General features: G+C 40.0%; 2 pseudogenes; both read right to left on the bottom strand.

The window, feature by feature from the left end:
* Positions 1–2,594: 2,594 nt before the first annotated feature.
* Positions 2,595–4,167, bottom strand: LOC143675846 (histone H2A.Z-like; annotated as a pseudogene).
* A 2,477-nt stretch (positions 4,168–6,644) lies between these two features.
* Positions 6,645–6,971, bottom strand: LOC143676503 (cytochrome b-c1 complex subunit 7 pseudogene; annotated as a pseudogene).
* Positions 6,972–9,920: the final 2,949 nt, after the last annotated feature.

Below are 9,920 nucleotides of genomic sequence, written 5' to 3'. Positions count from 1 at the left end.
TTATTTTCAGGCAGGAGCCAAAGTGTAATCTTCCATTCATCCTTCCTCTCCTATACTTTTCATCTCTTGCTTCCACTTTCTGGTCACTCTAGACCTTTCCATTCCCTCCCATATATTTACAACATCTTCTAAAATGCTTCTTCAAGAGAAATAACTTCTTTCCTAGCTCTTTATAGAGCACTTCTTCCCTTTTCAGGCCTTAACTGCAACCTGGCTGTCCTGAGGGAATCTGGTTCTCCTTTTGCTAATCCCTCAGGAGGCTGTTCACACTCCTAAATTTGGAAGCCAGATATGCATTCCCCTAGTTCCCCAATATTGATTCCAACCAATTACATCACCAGTTAGTGTCAGAATCCTCTAAGTCTCTAAGGAAATAATCAGGAGCTCCATAGGAATAGAAATGAAAAGGTAGAGTGGATAGCATAGGGGCATGTGTCTTAAATAAGGAGAGGGATTTATTTGCTGTTGTCAGGTTTCTTCTTCTTCAAGTCCCATGTTATCCTTTAATTACAAAGTTCAAAATCCTATCAATATTGGCCTCAAATTTCCATGATCTCCTCAACTCTAATCTGTACTTCCACTACACCTAAGTCACTCACCCCAATGGCCTCATCCAGGACCTTGTCATCACCTGTAACTGCTTCACCTCTGAAATCTTCTGCACCAATATCCAGGATCCTCCTTTCCATCCAGTTGTCCCAAACCTGTACTCTAGGTACATAAACTTTCTTGAGTTCTCCAATTTATCAGAGTCAATCAACCTCTTGCTGGCATCACTTCCCTCCAGCCCAGCCCATGGTGGATCACCTGCTCTACTCTCTTACCTGCCCTCCTCATTCTTTGCACACCAGATCTTCTGACTATTTTGCACATGATCAGGGAAACTCCCACCATTCCCAGACTGTCTCCTATACTCACCACATAGACTGCTAGCTTTTTCTGGAGAAAATCACACAATTTTGCAGATTTTTACTGCTCGGCATTCATGTTTTCTAAACTCAGCTTTGCCCTTGTGCCACTGGACAATTTTTTTTATCTGTTTTCATCAGTTCCTGCCCTCATTCCCCTAAGCAGTTACTGCAAATCTTCAAAACTCTCCTCAGATCCACAAATCCTTGAATCCCTTCACTCTTACCACTTCCTTCATTGAAAAATATTAAAGCAATGCAATCTACCTCAACATCCAAATTACAATTTTGTCTATATTTGCCACTATTTCCAGCCTCACAAGATAAATCCTCCTACCACCGGGTCAAGGATAATGTCTTCACCTGTGCTCTTTACCCCAACTCCCTGCTTGCATTCATCACTTATTCCTTTTCTTTTGTATGTTTCATCCTGCCTGTTCTAGTTTGCTAGCTGCTGGAATGCAACATACCAGAAGTGAATGGCTTTTAAAAGGGGGAATTTAATAAGTCACTAGTGTACAGTTCTAAGGCCAAGAAAATGTCCTAATTAAAACAAGTCTATGGAAATGTCCAATCACCGGCATCCAGGGAAAGATGTCTTGATTCAAGAAGGCTGATGAAGTTTAAGGTTTCTCTCTCAAGTGAGAAGGCACATGGGGAACACGGTCAGGGTTTCTCTCTTGGCTGGAAGGGCGCATGGCGAACATGGCGTCATCTGTTAGCTTTCTCTCCTGGCTTCCTGTTTCATGAAGCTCCCCGGGAGGTGTTTTCCTTCATCATCTCCAAAGGTCACTGCCTGGTGGACTCTGCTCCATGGGGCTAGAGCATTCTCTGCTCTCTCCGAATCTCTTTCATACTACAAAATGTTCCCTCTTTTATAAGACTCCAGAAACTAATGAAGACCCACCCAAATGGGTGGAGACACATTTCCCCCAATTCAGCTTAACAACCACTCTTGATTGGGTTACATCTCCAGGGAGATGATCTAATTACAGATTCAGACATAAAGTATTGAATAGGGATTATTCTGCCTTTACGAAATGGGATTTAGATTAAACATGGTTTTTCTAGGGGACATACATTCTTTCAAATCAGCACATTCCAGATTATAATTTTGTCCATATTTGCCACTATTTCCAGCCTCACAAGATAAATCCTCCTACCACTGGGTCAAGGACAATCCCTTCACCGTGCTCTTTACCCCAACTCCCTGCTTGCATTCATCACTTATGCCTTTTCTTTTAAATGTTCCATCCTACCCTTTGCAGTAGCTCCTCTCAGCTTCTAAATATTCTCTAAATGCTTTCCTTGAAAAAAAATTTTGGCCGTAAATCCCACTCTAGCTACTGTTCTTTCTCCTGCTCCCCCTTCTCAGCTAAGCTTCTTTTTTTGTTTGTTTGTTTATTTTGTTTTTTTGTTTGTTTAGGTTGGGATATGACCTTTATTGAGCTTATCCACCAGAGTGGAAATAATGTCTGTACAAAACCAAATGTTTGCTACTATAACTTCTGCATCACAATTAAAATCCAAACAGTTTTTTAAAAACAGTCAACTCAATCAAAACCCACTACTTCAGAATCAACAGCTTCTTTGAAGCCACAGTAACACTTAAATATGGTTAAGACTCGAATGCAGAAATTTGGTTGGTTGGAAAGCAAATTAAACTTCCAACTTGCTCAGATAGAATTACCAAAAGGCAAATGTATTTTTCACAGAGATACAGTCCACTGAAATCACCAACACTGGACAGCTGTTAGAGTATTTACAGTCCTGAGATAATGAGGAATCCAGGAATCCTTTAGACTGTTGTCCTTTCTTCCCAATCAGAGATTTGTGGATATGTGGAATGACACTACCCCCAGCAATTATAGCCTTGATCAGAGAGTCCAATTCTTCATCTCCACAAATAACAAATTGCAAATGACGAGGGGTAATATGCTTTACCTTTAAATCTTTTGATGCATTTCCTGCCAGTTCAAGTACCTCTGTGGTGAGGTACTCCAGGATGGCTGCGCTGTACAAAGCAACAGTCGTGCCCACATGCCCATGGCTGGTCGTCCTAGATTTCAGATGTGGATGAATACGGCCCCCCGGAAACTGCAAGCCAGCTCTCTGCAAGCGGAAACTGCCTTTGTCTTGGCCTTTCTGGAGTCCTTTCCAGCCTTACCACCAGCCTGCGGTGCGCACTCACCCCTCAGCTAAGCTTCTTGAGAAAGCCCTTATACTCCTCACTCTCTACCTCCACTTCCTCACCTCCAATCACTTTTCAACCCTCTGCAGTAGGAACCTGTCTACCTAATGCCACCAATGGCCTCATATTGTCAAGGCCAATGGACACTCTCTAGTTCTTATTCTACTAGACCTCTCTGCTGCCTTTGATACTGCTAACCACTCCCTCCTTCATGAAACTCTCCACTCCCTTGATTTCTGTAGAAACATAAATGTGAGAATAATCAACATTTAGATATTCATATGTGGCCAGTGGTGAAAATGGATTAGCTCACCCTCAACAGTGTCTACAGGAGAAAGAATTATCAGGCCAGAGGAGCCCTGTACATTTAGAGAGCCCATTCTGGCTCTTTTTCAGCTATCCTTCCTCTCACAAGGAATGGGTTCACAGGACCTATAGGCTATGCTAACTTGAAAGCCATAACTTCCCAAGGCCAGATTATACTTTGGTACACCTTTCCCAAGTGGCCCCAAGCTTCCCAAAGTGTCTCCCGTGCGCTCGTTCAGGTTGGAAGGATATAACTACCACCAGGGTGTTCACACCTGGACCTGAGGGGTGGCAGGTGAGAGCTGTGTGCAGCAGAGTGGACAGAGCTTGGAGTGACCACACACTCTCCCATACAAGGTCCCTCACTTTATGAAAGCAATCAGGTTTGAGGAGAAAAGGGAGAACGTTGTGGCCATGGATTGCTTCTCCTCATACTGCCATATTCCAACATGAAACTCTGAGGAACAGAAGAATTTAAATCTGAACCTAGAGTTCAAGATTATTAATGAAGCAAAAAATTATAAGGTATGAGAGGTAAAATTTATTTAGCAGTTTGTCTTCTTGATTTATAACTTTTAAATATTTAGACATATAGTGTGGGGCCTCCACTGGTACTCTGGCCCCAGAAGACTCAAATGTTAGGAGTAGGCCTGTGGGGCAGCTTTGCGTTCATGTGTGCCAAAGGCTGGAACTCACTTTCACCTCAGGTGCCACCTCTAATGGATTCAGAGAACCTTCCTGGAGAACGGCATGGAGATTCATGGGGGAGGAACTCTTCAAGTAATTAGTATATCTGCCCAGGACACCTTCCCTGACCTAGTCACATCTCTTCATTTCATGTAGGAGACAACAGAAGTCAAGGGCAATCGCAATGCTTTCCCACACTAGTGCAGGATAGGTTAGGCCTAGGACTCAGGTCAGTTTTCTCCCATCGCTGGATGCAGGACAACCCCAGCCTAAGAAGGCAGAAGGAAGGAGCTTCTTCCCAGGCTCCCCCCAACAGAGTTGCCAGGCTTCTGCTCTGAGAAAGGCTGTAACAGAATGGAATAATTAATTCAAAAGATGTCATGTGAGAAAAATGCAATAACAGGGGTTTTTCAACAAAGCCAATAGTATTCTGAATTATGCAGAAATTATTCTGGCTTAATTTTTATGAAAAGGATATGATCAGTTTGGATACAAAAGCATATACTTAAATAGCAAGACTGAGTTTGAGGAATTTAAATGGGGATAAACTAGCAAAGTCTTTGAAGTGTGCTATTTTAAGAGAAAATACATAAGCTAATATTTAATGTTGCTCATGGGTCATAGGAAATAAGTGGCAGATATTAGGTAAGCAAAGATTGGCTTGTTCTAGAGACCTACATCTGCAGTTGACTAGCTGTACAGCCTTGGAAAAGATAAAACATTTAATTACTCTAAACTTCAGCTTCCTCATTTGCAATACACAGGCAATAGTATCTACCTTATATTATCATTATGATAATTAAAGATAATGAGATGGAAAGCACAATTGCAGAAATCAGGCATTAGTGTCATTATCTATGTAGACTATCATTCATTCAGTCATACAACCAGCATTGAACGTCTATTGTGCACTAAGCACAGCTGTGCTGCGGTTCCTACTTCCCCACCAAAGAGGAAGCAAAACACTGAAGTTAAGATAGCATCCATCCGACTAGCCTACAGTTCTCTTTTTGCACACATAAGTCTGTCACCCCTGGAAATCAGGCTGAAGTTCTGAGAATTGTTTTCAGTCTTCTTTGTGAGAGCGTAACTAAGTCTCTGAACAAAAGTCCAATAGAAAGAGCTTTGCTTAGAGTCAGAGGCAGTTCTGAGCAAGGGTTAGGCACACGTCTGCAGCCCACTACTTGGGTTCAACTTCCAACTGTGCGACCCACTAGATGAATAAGTTACTTAACCTCTCTGTGCTTTAGCCTCCTCATCTTTAAAATGGGTATAGCCACAGTACCTCTTCAAAGAGTTGATGGAAAATCAACTATTTTATGTTAATGTGCCTAAGGCACAGCCTGGCATATGCTCAATGCTATATAAATATTAGCTGTTGCTATTAAACTTTCCACTAATCATTGACACCTAAGATTTTCCTATCTCTATTACAAACATTAGCCTTATCCCTTTATCCCTGTTTTGAACCGGAATTGCTTAGAAAAACTATAGTGTGAAGAACCTCAAAATATTGGGCACTAAGCAGGTAAGCAGTTATAGGTACATGGAAAAATTCTATTACTGCCTCTGGCACCTCTTAACACAAAGTCTAGCTTCTCTACAACAACCTGTTTCACCCTCGATTCAGTCCAACCGTTCTTCAGTTTCCAGTTTCAAAAAAGCAGCCACGAGTTGAGAAATGACAATATCCTTTCCAAATCCTTTCAGATAATGATTCCCATCTGACAAACCATACTAAGGTAAATTACCACCCTAGGAGAAATTCAAAGATATATGTATAAATATTTTTGTAGCAGGAATTAAAAGTGAAGTTTCAACCGAGGAACAAAAAAAAATGAGAGTTGCTACACTCCAAAGGCTTATGAGCTCAAATGCAAAAAATTTTAAAGATTTAGTTTAAAACTGGTTATCCAAGGCTTTTAAATCCCTGAATCACATTGAAGATAGAAAAGATTTAAGAGACAATTGGGAGAGAGAGGGTTTTAGGAGAGGATTTCTTAGGAAACAATTATGCTGTGGATTCCTCCACCGTCCCCTGAGGAAGGTAGGTGCTTGCCCCCTTTGCTTCAAGACCGGAGAGAGGGACTCAAAGGGACCACTTAAAAAGCTTGATACATGCCCCCTACAGTTGAGGAACACAAAGCACTTGTTCTTAAATCACGTTGAGAAAGCTGAAGTGACTGGCAGTGGTCTAAAGGGTGTAGTTTCAGAAGTAATGCAGTGGAGCAAAGGTATGTGACTCCCAGGAACCAGAGGCAGAACCCTAGTAGAAATGTCTTCACAGGGTCATGTTAAAAGGGACCCTACACTCTCTCAAACACTAGGGACCCCTAAGTCAATAGGCTAAGCCCTTGATTTTTTTTTTTTTTTGAAGTCAGTAACTAAGATTTTTATAAGGTTTAGAATTCAAAAAATACCAATAATGATTACAAATTATATTTGTTTAAAGTAATACATTCTAGCCCAAATAGTTCTTACATTGTACATTTTAGGTTTTACCACCTTCATAAAAGTACTTTAGGGATAGTTTCATTGTTTCAATTACATGATTATTTCTTTGTCCATTCTTTTCTCTCTTTTCTTTCCCGAATAACTTCTTTCAGCTATGGTTCAAGATAGAATTTATCCTCCTCATATTTTGTCCATGGCTCTTTAGGCAAGAACTGCTGTCGCATGCTCAGGTCGTGCTCTCTTAATGCAGAGAGAGCCATTATAAAGGTTCTCAGGAAGCTTTCTTATGGCTTCTTTCACATCTTCAGTCTCTATTGTATCATCTTGCATCAACCCGAGTTTATTGAACTTTGCAGCATGTAATACCATTTTTGAATACCATCGAGCCTCTGGCCTGATGCTGCAACAGTGGATCTGCTTGCCATTTTGACCCAAGCCTTTGATTTTGAGGCTTGCTCATATTTCTATAGCAGAGAAATTAAGCCTACTTATAATTATGTGTGAGCATTAATTCCAGAGAACCTCTTTTGTTGCTCAGATATGGCCTCTCTCTAAGCCCAACTCTGCAAGGAAAATCATTACCCTTCCCCCCTGCAAGAGACATGACATTCAGGGGTATGAGTCTTCCCTGGCAATGTGGGACATGACTCCCAGGGATGAGCCTGGCCCTGGCACTATGGGATCGACAATGTCTACCTGACCAAAAGGGGGAAAAGAAATGGAATAAAATAGATATCAGTGGCTAACAGAGTTTAAATAGAGTCAAGAGGCTATTTTGGAGTCTACTCTTATTATGCAAGCTTCAGCTAGATATTGCTAATTACCATGGTTTGCCAAACCCCAACCAACATTATTCTTTTTAACTCTAAAGAATGCTCAGGGCTGTATCTGAGAGCCTAAAAAAGCTGCATGTGCTAAGTTAACTTTTCAGAAACCTAAAACCTTCAGATAGTTCCTAAGCCTAATAAGTCCTGAAGCCCAGAGGTGCCAGTCTCTCCGGGAATATCAACTAATTCTATCCCATATTGTCAATACCCCTTTTCAACAAGAAAAAATTAGAATGGACATAACCAAATATCCCCCAAAATTAGGAGAAGGATCAAAGGAGAAGGAGGAGTGAAAACAGAGAAGTTAAGATTTAACACATGAGTAGGACTACCGAATCATTATATTGATATTTCTTTTTAGTTTCCAGTACCTTGAAGGAGCTAGAAGGAAAAACCTAAAATTGTGGAACAGTAATATTACAAACTTTGAAATCGGTTTTATAACTAATTGTTGGACTGTACTTCAAAATTTGGTGTCCTTTTTTTTTTGTATGTATGGTATATTTCACAATAAAAATGTTAGAAAAAAAAAAGGGATCCTACCCAAGAAGACCAGCTGTATGGCAATGACAGAACCCCATTCTGTCAAAGTCTGTGTCAAGTGGACAGCTGGAAAACAAAGTGTCCAAAGGGAATCACCATATGCATCAGGAGACAGTACCTGTAGAAGGATTTGCCTGTAAACTGCCTGTCCATCTTATGAGAGAACTTCCCCTTGCATCCTCCTTAGCTTTCATCCTGCTCTATCCCTAGTCAGAAATAGTGGCTGTTGAGTAGGGGAGGGAGTAAGCAAGAACCAGCTGATCATGACCAGCAACTGGCCCAGCTGGGGATGGGAGGAGGCTCATCTTTTAAATGAAGATGAAAGTGTTGCTTCTGATTTTGGACTGAACATATTTCTGAATCATGACCATGAGACTTTAAGTGATTGTTGGGCTTTGCAATCAGAAAAGTCTTGAGTTTGCCCAAGTTTTCATTGAGGGAGAAAGGAATAATTTCCCCTCCCTGAACAAATTTTTCAAAGTCAAATATTTGAGAAAAAAAAAAAGCTGCCTTCTAATTATTTCCTATGAACCCTAGCTCTTCTTTTTTAAAAATAATATTTTTATTAAGATAGCTTGATTCACCATATAGTCCATACATGGTGTATAATCAATGGCTCACAATATGATCACATAGTTGTGTATTCATCACCATGGTCATTTTTAGAATATTTACATCACTCCAGAAAAAGAAATAAAAAGAAAAAACTCATACATCCCATACCCCTTACCCCTCCCTCTCATTGCACTCTACCCCCTTTTTATTTACCCTTCATCCACCCCCTATTATTTATTTGTTTTTTGTCCTTATTTTTATTACTCACCTGTCCATACCCTGGATAAAAGGAGCATCATCCACAAGGCTTTTACAAACATACGGTCACACTGTAAAAGTTACATAGTTACATAATCATCTTTAAGAATCAAGGATACTAGAATACGGTTCAACAGTTTCAGATATTTCCTTCTAGCTTTTTTAATATACTAAAAAGGGATATCTATATATGCATAAAAATAATCTCCAGGATAACCTCTTGACTCTGAAATCTCTCAGCAACTGAAACTTTATTTTGTCTCATTTCTCTCGTCCCCCTTTTGGTCAAGAAGTCTTTCTCAATTTCATGATGCCAGGTCCTAGCTTAACTCCAGGAGTCATGTTCCACGTTGCCAGGGAGATTTACAATCCAGGGAGTCATGTCTCACATAGAGGGAAGGGCAGTGAGTGAGCCCTATCTCTTCTTACATGTTCATTTTTTTATGGGAGAAAAATTGGGAATAGCCTATATCAAATAACAGGAAAACAATTTATTATAAAGTACTATAATTTAATTTGTGCCTAAATATGCATAGTTATTATTAAACTTAAAATGCAGAATATCTCATATATCATTTTTATGTAGTACAGTTATAATCATGCAAGCTATATATATATATAGTTTACACAATGAGCACTGTATATAAAAATAGACTAGAAGGAAACACATCACCAGTTAACAATTGTTATCCCTGGGTGATGGGAAAGAGAAATTTTTATTTTCTTCTATATATACCTCTGCATTTTTCCATTTGGATATGAACTACTTTTAGGGGCCCATGTCTAATGTTATTTGACACAAGGCTGTTTGCTCCTATCAATGAATTCCACATCCAGAAAATCTTGAGCATCTCTTTTGGACTCCCCAATCTTATCAATCCCTTTTCCACTTTTTGGTGTAGCATTTTCTCCCCCATCCCTACCTTCCGCAGCCTCTTGTCACTTTTGCCCACTTCACACCCAGTCCCTTCACTTCAGTATATCTTTGTTCCTATTGTTCCTCCTCTTGTCAGTGAACTTCTGACTGTTATGAATTTCATCTTCAAATATCCATGATTATATATGATATCATGAGATAACTACACTGATAGCCAAAATTAGATATGGCAATTCTATAATATTCTATAATTCTATATACATAACCAGAGAAGGAACAGCCATCTTGGAAAAGGAACCAAACCTTGATGAAAA

This window comes from Tamandua tetradactyla, chromosome 3 (assembly GCF_023851605.1).
Source record: "Tamandua tetradactyla isolate mTamTet1 chromosome 3, mTamTet1.pri, whole genome shotgun sequence".
Lineage (NCBI taxonomy): Eukaryota > Metazoa > Chordata > Mammalia > Pilosa > Myrmecophagidae > Tamandua > Tamandua tetradactyla.
This window is presented reverse-complemented; position numbering and strand designations above follow the sequence as displayed.